Here is an 18,866-nt window from a genome sequence, read left to right on the forward strand (position 1 = left end):
ATGGCTACCGATCAATCTGCGCATCAGGCAGAAACTCCTCACCCTGGGCTTCAAGGCTGTCCATCACCTCGCCCCCTCCTACCTCACCTCCCTTCTCTCCTTCTACTGCCCAGCCCGCACCCTCCGCTCCTCCACCACTAATCTCCTCACTGTACCTCGCTCTCGCCTGTCCCGCCATCGACCCCCGGCCCACGTCATCCCCCGGGCCTGGAATGCCCTCCCTCTGCCCATCCGCCAAGCTAGCTCTCTTCCTCCCTTCAAGGCCCTGCTGAGAGCTCACCTCCTCCAAGAGGCCTTCCCAGACTGAGCCCCTTCTTTCCTCTCCCCCTCGTCCCCCTCTCCATCCCCCCGTCTTACCTCCTTCCCTTCCCCACAGCACCTGTATATATGTATATATGGTTGTACATATTTATTACTCTATTTATTTATTTATTTATTTATTTTACTTGTACATTTCTATCCTACTTATTTTATTTTGTTGGTATGCTTGGTTCTGTTCTCTGTCTCCCCCTTTTAGACTGTGAGCCCACTGTTGGGTAGGGACTGTCTCTATGTGATGCCGATTTGTACTTCCCAAGCGCTTAGTACAGTGCTCTGCACATAGTAAGCGCTCAATAAATACGATTGATTGAATGATTGATTGATTGAGTGCATGACTTCATGAATGAGTGAATGAATGAATGCATGATTGAATGAATGACTGTATGACTGAATGAATGTGTGAATTAATGATTGAGTGAATGAATGAGTGAATGAATGCGTGAATTAATGAATGAGTGAATGAATGAATGCATGAATTAATGAAGGAGTGAGTGAGTGAATGAATGAATGAATGAATGCGTGAATTAATGAATGAGTGAATGAATGAATGCATGAATTAATGAATGCGTGAATGAAGGAGGGAGTGAATGACTGAATGAATGCGTGAATGACTGAATGAATGCGTGAATGAATGAATGAATGCGTGAATGAATGAATGAATGCATGAATTAATGAAAGAGTGAATGAAGGAGTGAGTGAATGAATGAATGAATGAGTGAGTGAATGACTGAATGACTGAATGAATGCGTGAATGAATGAATGAATGAGTGAGTGAATGAATGAGAGTGAGTGAATGACTGAATGACTGAATGAATGCGTGAATGAATGAATGAGTGAGTGAATGAATGAATGCGTGAATGAATGAATGAGTGAGTGAATGAATGAATTTCCTCCCCCGCCCCGCCCCTTCCCGCCCCTCCGTGACGTCATCGGCGAAGGGCGGGGCTCCTTCGGCGGAGCGAAGACCCGGAGCGGCGGAGCGGGGATCGGTCGGGCGGCGGAGTGGGCCGAGCGCTCAGCCCCAGCGCGCATGCTCGGTAGGCGGGCCGACTCCCGTCCCGACGAGCGGCGGCTCCGGTCCGGGCCCCGCCGGACCCGACCCGACCCGACCCGACTGCCCTCGCCGGGCGGCGGGCCGGGCCGGGCCGGGCACGAGGAGGGCTGCGTGGCCCCAGTGCAGCCCGGTGCATGCGGCTGTGCATCCCGTGTGTGCATGGCTCTGCATGCACGTGCAACCGTCGGCGGGGCTGGACACGGCCGGCCGGGGCTCGGAGGTAAGTGTGGGCTCGCTTCCCCCTCCGTCCCGCCTCCCCAGGCAAGCCCGGCTATTGTCTCCTGCAGCCTGGCTGCGGGACAGACACCTGCTGCAGCTCAATCAATCAATCAGTCAATCGATCAATCAATCAATCGTATTGATTGAGCGCTTACTGTGTGCAGAGCACTGGACTAAGCGCTTGGGAAGTCCAAATTGGCAACATCTAGAGACGGTCCCTACCCACCAGTGGGCTCACAGTCTAAAAGGGGGAGACGGAGAACAAAACCAAACCTACTAACAAAATAAAATAAATAGAATAGATCTGTACAGGTAAAATAAATAAATAAATAGAGTAATAAATATGTACAAACATATACATATATACAGGTGCTGTGGGGAAGGGAAGGAGGTAAAATGGGGGGATGGAGAGGAAGGAAGGGGCTCAGTCTGGGAAGGCCTCCTGGAGGAGGTGAGCTCTCAGCAGGGCCTTGAAGGGAGGAAGAGAGCTAGCTTGGCGGATCAATCAATCAATCGTATTTATTGAGCGCTTACTGTGTGCAGAGCACTGGACTAAGCGCTTGGGAAGTACAAGTTGGCAACATCTAGAGACAGTCCCTACCCAACAGTGGGCTCACACTCACAGCAGCTCCTCGGGGGACACCTGGTTTTGCAGGTGGGCCCCCCCAGGATGCGGACCCGTCAGTTAGAATAATCATAATTATAATAATAATGGCATTTATTGAGCGCTTACTGTGTGCAAAGCACTGTTCTAAGCGCTGGGGAGCTTACAGGGTGATCAGGTTGGCCCACGTGGGGCTCACAGGCTTCGTCCCCATTTTTGAGGCCCAGAGAAGTGAAGTATGTATATATGTTTGTGCGCATTTATTACTCTGTTTATTTATTTTACTTGTACATATCTATTCTATGTATTTTATTTGGTTAATATATTTTGTCTTGTTCTTTGTCTCCCCCTTCCAGACTGTGAGCACACTGTTGGGTAGGGACCGGCTCTATATGTTGCCGACTTGTACTTCCCAAGCGCTTAGTACAGTGCTCTGCACACAGTAAGCGCTCAATAAATACGATTGGTTGAAGTGACTTGCCCACAGTCACACAGTCTGTGGTTGGCAGAGGTGGACAGAAAAATGCCACCTTCAAGTTCTCAGGGTGGTCTCTGCACCTTGGCCTGGGGAAAATGTTCCCCAACTGTGCAGGGGAGGGAATGCATAATAATAATAATAATAATAATAATAATGATGGCATTTATTAAGCGCTTACTATGTGCAGAGCACTGTTCTAAGCGCTGGAGAGGTTACAAGGTGACTAGGTTGTCCCACGGGGGGCTCACAGTCTTTATCCCCATTTTCCAGGTGAGGTCACTGAGGCCCAGAGAAGTGAAGTGACTTGCCCAGAGTCACACAGCTGACAAGTGGTGGAGCTGGGATTTGAACCCATGACCTCTGACTCCAAAGCCCGGGCTCTTTCCACTGAGCCACGCTGCTTCTCTAGTGCATGCCTATAGGGAATGCCATTGGATGTTTGGGATTCGTCCATCATAGCCAGGGAATCGCTGGGAAGGGAGGTTATGGATTTATACTTTAATTCGGAGGCAAGGGAAAAGTCAGTGATCTGCACACAGTAAGCGCTCAATAAATACGATTGGATGAATGGATGAATATAATATATGCATATATATAATATATATGTGTGTTATATATAAACTTGTATATGTGTTTCTGCAGATTTATTACTCTATTTTACTTGTGCATATTTACTATTCTATTTATTTTATTTTGCTAATATGTTTTGTTGTCTGTCTCCCCCTTCTAGACTGTGAGCCCCCTGTTGGGTAGGGACCGTCTCTATATGTTGCCAACTTGTATCAATCAATCAATCATATTTATTGAGCGCTTACTGTGTGCAGAGCACTATACTGAGCACTAAGTACTAAGTTGGCAACTTGTACTTTTGGCAACTTGTACTTCCCAAGCTCTTAGTACAGTGCTCTGCACACAGTAAGCGCTCAATAAATACGATTGAATGAATTGAATGAATGAATACTTGTTGGGGTGATCATTATGGCATTTGCTAAACCCTTGCACTGTGTTTATTCCTGAAAATTTGGGCTCTGTGTCATTTTTAATCATGTTTTTCTCATTATCAATCCCGATAATCCACCCAGGGCCAAGAGACAAGAGCATCAGTGAGCATGCTGACATATGTCTAACAGATTCAGCCCTTTTCCACATGCTTTTCACACTAAGGGGTGTTGCTCTTCCCCATTCTCTGTTTACTCTGCCCTGTTTCACTATAAATCTGGATGGCTCAGGGTTTGTGCTCATATTTGAGGGGAGAAGATAATACGGGCTTTGTTTTTGTTGAACATTTGCCCACCTGGATAAGCAAACCATAGAGCTGAAAAAACAGGAACGGTATCAACAAAGGTTCAGCAATCATATAAACAGCACATTGATGTTAGGTTCATTTTGCCTCTGGCATCTTTGTAGGGAATCATTGAGAAGAGTGATAGAGAAGGCAGCGTTGAAATATGCTTTACTCAGCCCGTCCCTTCTCAAAAATAAATGTATAGAAAGCTAACCTGAACGCGTAAAAAATTGAAATTATTCATTCAGTCGCCTTTATTGAGCACTTACTGTGTCCAAAGCACTGTACTAAGCGTTTGGGAGATTACGACAATATATACTAACATAATGTAGAATATAATATAAATGATTCTCAGGTTACTTCAAATCAGCCTAATGTCCTTCATTTCCTCTACTTTTGTCCCTTAGGGCCTCCTTAAAAAAAAAAAACCCAAAAAACAGAAAAAAGGTGTGTAATACAAGCCTCATTTTTCACTGAACCCTTTAAGCCATATTAATAATAGATTTTTAAGTTCCTGTCCTTTGCCGTTTGAGTCTTCTTCCTGCTTTTGTGTGCTTTCCTTTTGCAGTGATATTCTTAATGAGTATCAAAGAGCACCCCATTCTAAAATAACAGTCCAACAGAACACACCCAATTACCCTGAATACAGAAAGAAAGATATTGCATTTTGACCACCTTGGTGCTCTTTTAATATCTTTTATCCCAGTGCTTTGCTCACAGTGTCTCATAAATCCAGTTGAATGAATGAATGAATATTTCTTCTGATTTTCCTTCTGAAACATGCAAAGGTAAGTAGAGGTTGTGAGAAGAAAACCCTTTAGCTTGCAAACACATCAGATAACCGACCTTCGACGCTTATTCATTCAATCGTATTTATTGAGCGCTTACTGTGTGCAGAGCACTGTACTAAGCGCTTGTGAACAGAAAGATTATATATTCAGAACAAGCACCACTTCATTGTAGCAAAAATCTTCTGGGCCCACCTCCGGAGGGAGGGGAGAGTCCCTGCTAGCTTTCTTCTTTACCAGCTTTTGAACGGAAGCTTAAAAAGAGTTATAAGACTAATCAAGCAGCGTGGCTTAATGGAAAGAGCATGGGCTTGGGAGGTCATGGGTTCTAATCCCGACTCCGCCACTTATCAGCTGTGTGACTTTGGGCCAGTCACTTCACTTCTCTGTGCCTCAGTGACTTCATCTGTAAAATGGAAATGAAAACTGTAAGCCCCACGGGGGACAACCTGATTACTTTGTATCAACCCCAGCGCTTAGAACAGTGCTTTGCATGTAGTAAGGGCTTAACAAATACCATAATTATTATTGTTATTATTAAGCGTATTCAGTGTAACTGGTTGTAGCCAGACTAGACTACAAGCGTGGAGGAGACCGACTCCTCCTGAAGTATGGATGGCCTAAAGTCACCAGGATAAATGATGGTGTTTATTAACAATAAAGATAATGATAATTATGTATTAAGCACTTACTATGTGCCAAGCACTGTACCGAGTGTTGGGGTGGATACAAGCAAGTCGAATTGGACATAGTCCCTTTACCCCAAGGGGCTCACGGTCTCAATCCCCATTTTACAGATGAGGTAACTGAGGCCTGCAGAAGTGAAGTGACTTGCCCAAGGTGAAACAGCAGACATAATAATAATATGGCATTTGTTAGGTGCTTACTAGTTGGTGTGTATATGTATCTGTAATTCTATTTATTTATATTGATGCTATTGATGCCTGTTTACTTGTTTTGGTGTCGGTCTCCCCACTTCTAGACTGTGAGCCGGTTGTGGGCAGGGTTTGTTTCTCTTTATTGCTGAATTGTACTTTCCAAGCGCATAATATATGTTGCCAATTTGTACTTCCCAAGCGCTTAGTACAGTGCTCTGCACACAGTAAGTGCTCAATAAATACGATTGATGATGATGATGATGATATAGTGCTCTGCATACAGTAAGCACTCAATAAATATGAATGTATGAATATGACAGGTGCTGTACTAAGCGCTGGGGTGGATACAAGCCAATCGGACTGGACACAGTCCCTGTCCCTCATGGGGCTCCTAGCCTCAATCCCCATTTTACAGATGAGGTAACTGAGGCCCAGAGACTGAAGTGACTTGTCCAAGGTCACACAGCAGACATGGGGTGGAGCTGGGATTAGAAACCATGACCTTCCGACTCCCAGGCCTGTGCTCTAGGTACTAAGCACTGTCCTAAACACTGGGTTGACTACACGATAATCTGATTGGATGCAGTTCCTGACCCACATGGGAGTCACAGTCTAATAAGTGGAGAAGAGTAGTAGCAACAGCATTTACTGAGTATCCACCTGTACTAGACACTTGGAAATAAAAGAGTAACCATAGTCACTGCCCACAAGGAGTTTACACTATACTGGGGGAAGACAAAGAAAAATATTTCTAGTGTTGAAATAAAGACATTTTTTCTTGAGTGGTAAAAAGGGTGTTAAATTCCGAAATGGTAGAGACGGCTGTTGAGAAATGTAAGATTTTAGGAAGAATTTGAATGTAGAGGGCAGATAGATAAGGGGTTAGGGGGGTGATGTTGGGGCGCTTTGAAGTTGATAGGAGTTCTTGGTTCCAGTGAAGAGACACAGAAATCCAATAGAGGGTTCATTCATTCCTTCATTCAGTCTTATTTATTGAGCATTTACTGTGTGCAGAGCACTGTACTAAGCGCTTGGGAAGAACAAGTCGGCAACGTATGGAGATGGTCCCTACCCAACAATGGGCTCACAGTCTAGAGGGGGGAGACAGACAACAAAACAAAACATGTAGACCGGTGTCAAAACCATCAGAATAAATAGAATTATAGCTGTATGCACATCATTAATAAAATAGAGTGGTAGATATGTACAATTAAAATAGAGTAATAAATATGTACAAATATATACAGGTGCTGTAGGGTGGGGGGCGGTGGTGATGGAGAAGGGAGGAGGAGAGGAAAAAGGGTTTCGAGAAGAGGAGCGATCCGGACTGAGTGATGCATCAGAAGATTATCCGTGCAGTAGCTTGTTTTAGTGTAGATTGGAGGGGGAGAGGCCAGAAGCTGGAAAACCAGTGTTGCGGCTAATGCCGAAGTCTAATTGCAGCAAGATTGTCCCAGGGCGATAGCGGTTTGGATGGAGAAGAAGGGGAGGATCTTGAAAAAAGCAATCTTTGGGAATGTTGGCAGTAGGAGTGTAGGGTTTCTGCTAATATTGAAGTCCAAGAAAATTCATCCCAGAAACTTTTGGTGCCTCGGTTTTCAGAGGCCCCGATCTCCGTGACCCAAGAACGTGACTGAGAATATTTCTTAAATTGCCCGGTTGCAGTCTGCTGGGAACTGTCTCTATCTGTTGCCGACTTGTACTTCCCAAGCGCTTAGTACAGTGCGCTGCGCAAAGTAAGCGCTCAATAAATACGATTGAATGAATGAATGGTCTCTTGACTGATTTTTGCCCCACCTTCCCTCGTTTGATTCCCCCATAATACTACCTGAGTACTTTTGTGGAAACAATGCATTTTTGTCCTCACAACCATCTGCAGCCCTTTTCTCCATACCATATTTCTGAAACTCTCACTCACCTCGACATATCTGTGCACTTTCCTCCTTCCTTCTTTTTGGAAATTTTCTTCCCCGCTTGATGGTAAGCTTCTCCAGGGAAGGAACCATGTATAAGTAACTCAGTGTGGTGTAGTGGAAAGAGCATAAACGTGTTTTATTGTCTGTCTCCCCCTTCTAGACTGTGAGCCCGTTGTTGGGTAGGGACCGTCTCCATATGTTGCCAGCTTGTACTTCCCAAGCGCTTAGTACAGTGCTGTACACACAATAAGCTCTCAACACGATTGAATGAATGAATGAACGGGAATCAGAGGACCTGGGTTAAAATCCCTGCTCCATGGTGCACCTGTTGTGTGACCTTAAGTAAATCACTTAACTTTTCTGTGCCTCAGTTTTCTCATCTGCAGAATGGGGATTCAGTACCTGTTCTCCCACCTATTTAGGCAGTGACCCCAATTTGGGACCTGATTACCTTGTATAATAATGCTGGTATTTGTTAAGCGCTTACTATGTGCAAAGCACTGTTCTAAGCCCTGGGGGGATACTAGGTGATCAGTTTGTCCCACATGGGGCTCACAGTCTGAAACCCCATTTTACAGAAGAGGGAACTGAGGCACAGAGAAGTTGTGACTTGCCCTAGGTCACACAGCTGACAAGTCATAGAGCTGGGATTCGAACCCATGACCTCTGAATCCCAAGCCTGTGCTCTTTTCACTGAGCCACGGTGCTTCTCTAATAATGATGGCATTTGTTAAGTGCTTATTATGTGCAAAGCACTGTTCTAAGCGCTGGAGGGATACAAGGTGATCACATTGTCCCACGTGGGGCTCAGTCTTAACCCCATTTTGCAGATGAGGTAACTGAGGCTCAGAGAAGTTAAGTGACTTGCCCAAGGTCACACAGTAGGCATGTGGGGGAGTCAGGATTAGAACCCATGACCTCTGAATCCCAAGCCCGTGCTCTTTCCGCTGAGCCATGCTGCTTCTACCCCATGCTTAATACAGTGCTTGGCACATATTGAGCACTTAAATACCACAGTTAGGATTGTTATTACTAGAACAGAGTTGACCCAGTTCTGGCTACGGACGGTCAAGATAAGTGAAGGAGGAAAAACTTTTGTTTTCCCCTCACTTTCTTCTCTTCACTTCTTTGTGTCCCTCATCTGTAAAATGAAAATTAAAACTGTGGAGCCCAAGTGGTACACGGACCGTGTCCAACCTGATTAGCTTGCATCTACCCCGGTGTTTAGTACGGTTCCTAGCACATAATAAGCACTTAATGAATACCATAAAGAACAAAACAAGCAAATGCAAAAAAAAACCTTCGTATTTTCTGGCTTTGGAATCTTGAAGAAGTGATAACTATTACACTAATGCCTGGACCAGAGGGCTGGAAAAACCTGGAAATGCAGCAATAAAACTAAGAGTATCTGCTGCCTTCATAGTCAGGGGCGGGGGGGAAAGAGAGAGAAAAGAAAAAAAAACACACATTCCCATCCCTTTCTAGTTAAAATTGCACTTCATAGCCTGCTTTGTTCCAGTCAGAGGCCTCAGACCTTGTGAAGTCCTCATTTTCTAACTACCCCAGGCTTTCTCCCAAGAGCCCTTAAAGTCATAAGTAGTAATTCCTGTGCACATTGTTCCCCTAGGAAAGAGGTTTTATTTTAAAATTGCTAACTTTAGGTGCTTTAAATACTAAATAAAAATAATGTCTGAAAATGGGTATGGAAGGTGTCTGCCAACTCCACCGTGTTATTCCTTCCAAAATGTCTAGTACAGTTTATTGAGCACACAATAAGTGCTCAATAAGTACTTGGGGAGCTGGAATGTTTGTAAAACCCTGAAGTGGCTTCAGAATCAAAGAGCAGTTGTTGCAGTGGAATATAACAATTGAAGTAATTGTGTTTGCTATTAACCATTGTATCATCACAAGGCAGAGTCTCAACCTTGTTGTTCTTATGTAGATCTTCCCTTAGAAGCACAAAAGATGAGAATCTGAGCCTCCATTTTATCAACTCTTTTGGAGGTTGTTTATTCTGTTTCCTCTTCCTTATGCCTGTGTTTTTGCTGCCTTCACTTGAAGTGAATCTGGGTAAATACTTGGAAAACGTAAGCAATGCTGTCTATGTCAGGGTTGACGTGGGGGTGAACAAATGCTCATAGCTTATTTGGGGGATTAATAAGAGTGAAAAAGATTTATTAAGTTAGCGTGGAGATTTAGTCCCTGGTCCACATCCTATTTCTGGCCGGGAACGCCCTCCCTCCTCAAATCCGCCACACAATCACACTTCTCCCCTTTTAAAGCCCTGTTGAAGGCTCACCTCCTCCAAGAGGCCTTCTGAGATTAAGCCCCCCTTTTTCTCACTGCCTCTCCCCTCCATGCCAACTCACTCCCTAAGCGCTTAGTACAGTGCTAAGGGCTTAGTAGTGCTCTGCACACAGTAAGCGCTCAATAAATATGATTGATTGATTGATTTCCTTTACCCCCCAACAGCACTTGTGTATATCTATAATTCAATTTATTTATATTAATGCCTGTTTACTAGTTCTAATGTGTATATATTTATAATTCTGCTTATTTATATTGATGCCTGTTTATTTGTTTTGTTGTCTTCTCTCCCCCCCCCCCCCCCCCCCCCTTTTCTTGCCTATAAGCCTGGTGTGGGCAGGGATTGTCTCTCTGTTGCTGAATTGTACTTTCCAAGCACTTAGTACAGTGTTCTGCACACAGTAAGCGCTCAGTCAATACGACTGACTGAATGAATGAATATTTTAACAGTATTTTTACTTCGAGCTGTAAATTTTATGCAAAAATGTACTGGACAGAAAACAAACAATTCCTGGTGGCTAATATGCATTTCAGTTGGAAAAAAAAATGTTAAACTGAAAGCAATTTTATAATTTTAAATTATAGACCTCTGTTGGCATGAGGACAAATTGCACACAAGGCTGGAAATTTAGACTCCAGTGATGCATAAATTGCTTATCTCTTTGGAAAGTGTAATTTACATTAACACTCATTTTGTTGAAATGCCATTCCATTGAAGATCACAAGATTAAGGCTGTGAGCCCTATGTGGGACAGGGACTATGTCCAACCTGATTATCTTGTACCTACCCCAGTGCTTAGAACAGTGCCTGGTATATAGTAAATGCTTAACAAATGCTATTATTATTACCAACTGTATTGCCCTCTCCCAAGTGCTCAGTATAGTGCTCTGCACAAAGTGCTCGGGAATACTGATGATTGATTGATAGACACAAAGTCCTGTCCCTAGTGAGCAGCGTGGCTGAGTGGAAAGAGCCCGGGCTTGGGAGTCAGAGGTCATGGGTTCTAATTCTGGCTCTGCCACTTGTCAGCTGTGTGACTTTGGGCAAATCACTTAACTTCTTTGTGGTGAGTACCAAATGCCGAGGTAGCGTGAAACAGCTGAAGGAGCGGTAGAGGGGAAATAGGTTTGGGAGATTGACAGGAGCTTAAACAAGAGGAGTTATAAAAACTCCGATTTAAGTAAATACAGGCTGCCAAAACTAATGTTTTTTATACTTCTCCATTTGATGAGAAGATTACTATTTTTAGTGTTCAAGAAACTGAGACAGAGGTAAGATAAGATGCAACGCAAAGATGTTCCAGTGTAAGAAAATCTTTCCCTTCATTTGAAGCCCATACCATCCTCTTCTACTACCTGCTCTAGTTATTTGTCACTGTCATCTTCTGACTGCCAAGCCCCACCTCCAACTTTCTGAACCATTTTGACCCCTTTCTTGCATTCCTTCTTTGTTTCTCCATCCCTTCATTTTGACCCCTTTGTTATATTCCTTCTGTTTCTCCATCCCTTCATTTTGACCCCTTTCTTACATTCCTTCTCTCTTTCTCCATCCCTTCATTTTAACCCCTTTCTTACATTTCTTCTCTTTCTCCATCCCTTCATTTTGACCCCTTTCTTACATTCCTTCTGTTTCTCCATCCCTTCATTTTGACCCCCTCTTACATTCCTTCTCTCTTTCTCCATCCCTTCATTTTGACCCCTTTCTTACATTCCTTCTCTCTTTCTCCATGCCTTCATTTTGACCCCTTTCTTACATTTCTTCTCTGTTTCTCCATCCCTTCATTTTGACCCCTTTCTTACATTCTTTTTCTGTTTTTCCATCCCTTCATTGATCCCTGAAGACTTCAATATCCACACAGATGTTCCCGACGATCCTTCCGTTGCCGGCTTCCTATCACTCCAAGTCCACCAACCTCTTATTCCACCCCATCTCACCTTGCTCACCAACTCAGATACCACGTTTGATTTCATCATCTCCAGTCCATCCCTCTATCCGACCACAACTTCCCCATCTGTTTTCTCTCCCCATGCCTCAAGAACGTGCAGTAGTTGCCCATCTCACATCAAAGAGACCCCATTGCCATCCCCTTTAAAGCACTCAATTACCTTGCCCCCAAATATCTTACTAAGCAGCATGGTTTAGTGGAAAGGGCACGGGCTTAGGAGTCAGAGGTCGTGAGTTCTAATCCCGCCTCCGACACTTGTCAGCTGTGTGTCTTTGGGACTGTTCTCCCCCTTTTAGACTGTTCTCCCCCTTTTAGACTGTGAGCCCACTGTTGGGTAGGGACTGTCTCTTTATGTTGCCAATTTGTACTTCCCAAGTGCTTAGTACAGTGCTCTGCACACAGTAAGCGCTCAATAAATATGATTGATGATGATGATGATATTACTATTTTTAGTGTTCAAGAAACTGAGACAGAGGTAAGATGCAACGTAAAGATGTTCCAGTGTAAGAAAATATCTTTCCCTTCATTTGAAGCCCATACCGTCCCCCTCTACTACCCACTGCAGTTATTTGTCACGGTCATCTACTGACTCCCAAGCCCCACCTCCAATGTTCTGAACTATTTTGAACCCTTTCTTACATTTATACTTCTCCATTTTGACCCCTTTCTTACATTTACACTTCTCCATTTGATGAGATTACTATTTTTAGTGTTCAAGAAACTGAGACAGAGGTAAGATCACCGCAAAGATGTTCCAGTGTAAGAAAGTATCTTTCCCTTCATCTGAAGCCCATACCATCCCCCTCTACTACCCGCTCCAGTTATTTGTCACCGTCATGGCTTCACTTAACTTCTCAGTGCCTCAGTTACCTCATCTGTAAAATGTAGATTAAGAATGTGAGCCCCACGTTGGACAACCTGATTACCCTGTATCTACCCCAGCACTCAGAACAGTGCTTGGTACGTAGTAAGTGCTTAATGAATACCAACATTATTAACATTATTATTACCCGGCTGATTTTCTACTACAACCCAGCTCACATGCTTCGCTCCTCTAATGCCACCCTACTCTCTGTACTTAGACGTATTGATGTTGCCACCGCCCCTTTTCTCACGTCTCCTCCCCATTTTCATATCTGAAATGATCACTCTCCCCCACTTCAAAGGCTTATTAAAATCTCACCTCCTCCAAGAGGCCTTCCCCAACTTCGCCTTCATTTCCCCTACTTCCTTTCCCATCTGAGTCACCCTTGCACTTGGATTTGTAACTTTTATTCAGCCCCATAGGGTTTATGGACATATCTGTTATTGATTTTAATATGTCTGCCCCTCTAAATTATAAGCTCCTTGTGGGCAAGGAATATGTGCCCCCAACTCCTTTATATTGTACTCTCCCCAGAGCTTAGAACAGTGCTGTGCACTCAGGAAATGCTCAGTAAATACTCTCCATCAATTGGGGACTCAGCCAAGTGCAGAGTCGATGCAGAGGGGAGGACAGTTAAGGGAAATTTGTGCTTAGTCACAGAAGACTTCTTGCAGGAGATGTGATTTTTAGGAAGGATTTTGAAGGTGGGAAGAGTGGTGGACTTTCAGATCTGAATGGAAAGAGAATTCCAGGCCTGAGGGAGGACGTGGATGAGGGATTGGTGGTGGGAGAGACAAAAGTAGGTTGGTGTTTTTGGAGTGGAATTTGCTGGTTGGGTGATAGTAGAAGCTCAGTGAGGTAAAGTAGGAGAGAGAGGGCTGTTCCAATTGGAGCATACCACTATAAACCCAGTTTTTAGACTGCCAACAACTCACACTTGAGTCGTTGGTTATAAATGGCACACATGGATTCAGCAAAAATGTTCAAACGCATATTATGTTAAGTCACCAGGTTCATTCACCTTTCATAGTATCCATTTTCCTCTTCCTCCAATAAACCTTCCCCTATCAATTTGCCAATATTTTCAACAGAATAAACTCATTAGCACTTATGAACCTACTTATAAACCCATCTTCACAACTCTTCCCTCTCTATTTTTATTGAAATATCTATTTGATTATTCTATTTGTAAATAATTTTACACTTGTCTTAGAATGTAAGCTGTTTGTGGACAGGGAATATGTCATGCTTTTTATTTTGTACTTCAAACCTCTAGTTCAGAGAAGTGCACAAAGTGGGTGCTCAATAAATACTACTCTTCTTTAAAATAACATTTTTCATATACTCTCCTTTATTATTCCTCATTTCTTCTTAATCCACTTTCACTTAATTTATATGTTGAAACAACATATAAACACATAAACATTTTATATTCTTCCAGGGAAGAACAATAAAAGAGATGTAGCAAATGGGGAAAAATTGACATTGAGGGAAATATTGAAAGTTCTGAAACATAGTCTCCTAGTATCAAAGCCATGCTCACCTCCACACAGTGATCAATCAACCATATTTATTAAGCAATTACTGTGCGCAGAACACTATATTAAGCACAATGTTCCCTTCCCACAAGGAGCTTAAGGTCTAATGGAGGCAGACATTAATTCTAATAGATGAATTACAGGTACATAATGGAGATAAGACATACGAGGAGAATGAGTGACAGCGGGACACTCGAAGAGGTGCCGTATGGAGAACTACACCCGAAAAACCATAAAAACCACAAAGCAGAGGGTGAAGAAAAAATGTTTTCAGGACAAAGTAAAGCAAAGCAATCCAACAATACTGCATCCCAGCTGATAACTGGGAGTCACCTTGCTAAGGCTAGTCTGGCATGGCCTACTGCTATTAAAAGAGTGGCTATTTTTTTGAGCCCAAATATGTAAGGATAGAGATCAGGAGGCAAAAGAAAAAACAGTGTCATTTGCTGCAGACAACATAGAAGGATCCTTTTATCCAGTACAAACACACAAACACATACATACACATATATATGTCCTTACAATATATATACGCATATAATATATATCATAACCAGTGGTAATAATTAAGTCTCCACTTCCTTTCACGCACCTCAGTAATCCTGAGCCTGGTTATGGTTCTTTGTTCTCTACTTAGTTCATCCTTCATTTTCCAGTTTTTATGCCTCAAACCTTGCTGAGAGAAATTGACTTGAGCCATTTACTTTCTACCCAGAGCTCCTAAAACTGTCACTCATATGATTCAAGTCACTTTCTTCCTGAGAAAAGCTTCCTGTTGAATCCAACTGGCGTACTCTCATTTCGGCCTCAGGTGCTGTTATTCTGTTTTGTTTTAATTCCTCAAATTGAGCCTTATGACAAAGACAGGAGCACTACTACATAGGATGAGTCTTGACTTCAATCAGTCAATCATATTTACTGAGCGCGTACTGTGTTCAAAGCACTGTTCTAAGACCTTGGGAGATTGCCATATAACAGACTTGGTAGGTATGTTCCCTCCCCACAGCAAGCTTACACTATAGAGGGGAAGAAAGACATTAAAAAAAATGCAGCTACGTATATAAATGCTGTGGGGCTGTGGGTGGGGTGAATAAAGGGTACAAATCCAAGTGCCAGTGTGAAGCAGAAGGGAAAGAGTAGGAGAAATAAGGCCTTAGTTGGGGAGGTCTCTTGGAAAAGATGTGATTAATAGGCCTTTGAAAGAGAGGAGATGGTTTGCTGGGAATGAAAAGGGAGGAGGGAATTCCACGTCAGATGGAGGATGTGGGTGAGGGGTTGGTGATAGGATAGATTCATTCATTCATTCAATCACATTTATTGAGTGCTTACTGTGTGCAGAGCACTGTACTAAGCGCTTGGGAAGTACAAGTTCGTAACATATAGAGACGGTCCCTACCCAACAATGAGCTCACAGTCTAGAAGGGGGAGACAGACAACAAAACAAAACATGATGTTAGAGTGAAAGGAACGATCTGGGTTGTAGTAGAAAATCAACGAATTAAGATGATAGGTGGGAGCAAGGTGATCGAGACCTTTAAAGGCAGGGGTATGGAGTTTGTTACCCGTGTTGGTGGATGGGAAACCCATGGAGGGTCTTGAGGAGGGGGGAAACGTGCAGAAGCTGAGGTATTTATAAAGACGAAATTGGATAAGTGTTTTGATCAGCCTTCGAGCAGTTTGGATGGAGGGGAAAGGGCAGAATTTAGCAATGTTGTGAAAACAGTCCAACAGGATTATAAGCCAGATTGACTCTTGAGGTTGAATGAGAGAGATGGGTTGGGGATAATTCATTCGTTGACTCAGTCGTATTTATTGAGGGCTTACTGTGGGCAGAGCACTGTACCAAGCGCTTGGGAAGTACAAGTTGGCAACATACAGAGATGGTCCCTACCCATCAACAGGCTCACAGTCTAGAAGGGGGAGACAGACAACAAAGCAAAACATGTAGACAGGTGTCAAAGTCGTCAGAACAAATAGAATTAAAGCTATATACACATCATTAACAAAATAAATAGAATAGTAAATAGGTACAAGTAAAATAAATAGAGCAGTAAATCTGTACAAATATATATACAAGTGCTGTGGGGAGGGGAAGGAGATTGGGCGGGGAGGATGGGGAGGAGGAGATGAAAAAGGGGGGTCAGTCTGGGAAGGCCTCTTGGAAGAGGTGAGCTCTCAGTAGGGCTTTGAAGGGAGGAAGAGAGCTAGCTTGGCGGGTGTGTGGAGGGAGGGCATTCCGGGCCAGGGGGAGGATGTGGGCCAGGGGTCGACGGCGGGACAGGCGAGAACCAGGTACAGTGAGGACTTGGGATGGATGGGGTCCTAATGCAGGAAGCGCTTACCCCACTGCCCCTCAGGCCCTGGAGCTTGACCTCTCAGTCTCTTGGGCCCTTTCCCCTGCTGATACTTCCTGTTGGACACCAAGAAGGGCCCAAAAACTGAGGAGGAAGAGATGGGGTCCCCTCCGACCACTTCAACCCGGACCGGTGGACGCGGAGGCCGGGGACTCCTGTGTCGTCAGTGCCCCAGGGGGAGCACAGGGCTGGCTTCAGAAAATAAGTGAAGTAAGCCTTTGCATGGGTTAATGCCAAGGTTACAGGCTTGTGACACAGAGAGGATGGTGGTACTGTCTACAGTGTTGGGAAAGTCAGAAGGAGGACAGGCTGTGGGTGGGAAGATGAGGTCTGATTTGGACATGTTAGTTTGAGGTGTTGACGGGATATCTAAGTATAGATGTCATGGAGACAGGAGGAAACATGGGACTGCTGAGAAGGAGAAGATCAGGGCTGGAGAGTTATTTTTGGGAATCATCCGTGTAGGGATGGTAGTTGAAGCCATGGGAGCGATTGAATTCTCCAAGGGAGTGGGTGGAGATGGAGTCTAGAAGGGGACCCAGAACTGAGCCTTGAGGGGCTCCCAGAAGTAGGAGGTGGATGGCAGAGGAGGATGAGCCTCTAGATACTTCTAGAGGACTAGCATTCCTCTAGGAGACCTTATGACTGTAAGCCTGTTGTGGGCAGAGAGTGTGTCTGTTGTATTGTACTCTCCCAAGTGCTTAACACAGTGCTCTGCAACAGTAAGAGCTCAGTAAATGCAATTGATCAGCTGAGTGATTGAGCCTGTGAAAGAGACTGAATGTGAGTGGCCAGAGAGATAGGAGAACCAGGAGAGGGCAATGTCAGTGAAGCCAAGGTTGGATAATCTTTCCAGGAGAAGGGGGTGGTCTACAGTGTGAAAGGCCGCTGAGAGATCAGGGATGATTAGAGGGTGAAGCTAGATTGGAGGGGGTCATGGAGGGAATTGGGGGCGAGAAAGTAGAGGCAACACTGTAGACAACTCCCTCAAGGAATTTTGAAAGGAATGGTAGGACGGAGATAGGGTGATAACTGGAAGGAGCCATGGGGTCAAGGGAAGGTTTTTTTTTTTCCACATAAAAGATGGTAAATAATAATGATGGCATTTGTAAAGCGCTTACTATGTGCCAAACACTGTTCTAAGCACTGGGGTGATACAGGGTAATCAGATTGTCCCACGTGGAGCTCACAATCTTATTCCCCATTTTACAGATGAGGTAACTGAGGCACAGAGAAGTTAAGTGACTTGCCCAAAGTCACAGCTGACAAGTGGCGGAGCTGGGAGTAGAACCCACGACTCCGAAGCCCATGCTCTTTCCACTGAGCCACACTGCTTCTAATAATAATGGATAATAATAATAATGGTACTTGGTAAGCACTTACTGTGTGCCAAGCACATTTCTAAGGAGTGGGGTAGATACAGTTTAATCAGGTTGGACACAATCCCTGTCCCACATGGGGCTCACACTCAGTCCCCATTTTACAAATGAGGTAACTGAGGCCCAGAGAAGTGAAGTGACTTGTCCAAGGTCAAACAACAATCATGTTGTTTGTAGAGAAGCAGCGTGACTCAGTGGAAAGAGCACGGGCTTTGGAGTCAGAGGTCATGGGTTCAAATCCCGGCTCCGCCAATTGTCAGCTGTGTGACTTTGGGCAAGTCACTTCACTTCTCTGTGCCCCAGTTGCCTCATCTGTAAAATGGGGATTAAGACTGCGAGACCCCTGTGGGACAACCTGATCACCTTGTAACCTCCCCAGTGCTTAGAACAGTGCTTGGCACATAGTAAGCGCTTAATAAATGCCATCATTATCATGTGTGACTCCCCCTCTAGACTGTGAGCTCTTTGTGGGCAGGAAATGTGTCAGTTTGTTGTTATATCGTACACTCCCAAGTGCTTAATACAGTACTTTGCACACAGTAGGCACTCAATAAATACGATTGAATGAATGAATGTGGCGGTGCTGGGATTAGAACCCACAACCTCCGACTCCCAAACGCGCACTTTTTCCACTAAGCCACACTGAGGAGAAGGCAACCCTACTGACCCCAGAGTAAACCACATGAGTACCACTGTTGCAAGACTTAAACACAAACCATAACCAGCAGACAAGCTTCAATTAAATTATGTCCTTCCGACTCCGAGGCCTGTGCTCTATCCGCTAAGCCATGCTGCTTCTCATAAGAGGAGTACAGTGCTCTGCACACAGTAAGCGCTCAATAAATATGATTGATTGATAAGAGTGTTTGAAAGCAGTGGTGAGTGAAACGTTGAAAATGGTAGTCAGGAGGGAAAGGAGAGAGTGGGCAAGTGT

General features: G+C 44.2%; 1 protein-coding gene across 1 annotated transcript in view; it reads left to right on the forward strand.

Moving 5' to 3' along the window:
• Positions 1-1,491: 1,491 nt before the first annotated feature.
• Positions 1,492-18,866, forward strand: part of KBTBD11 (kelch repeat and BTB domain containing 11) — a 28,941-nt gene continuing 11,566 nt past the window's right edge. Inside the window, exon 1 of the mRNA XM_038773038.1 lies at positions 1,492-1,595. The gene's annotated coding sequence lies outside the window, so the exon portion shown is untranslated. The remainder of the gene's footprint in view (positions 1,596-18,866) is intronic.

This window comes from Tachyglossus aculeatus, chromosome X1, assembly GCF_015852505.1.
Source record: "Tachyglossus aculeatus isolate mTacAcu1 chromosome X1, mTacAcu1.pri, whole genome shotgun sequence".
Classification (NCBI taxonomy): Eukaryota; Metazoa; Chordata; class Mammalia; order Monotremata; family Tachyglossidae; genus Tachyglossus; species Tachyglossus aculeatus.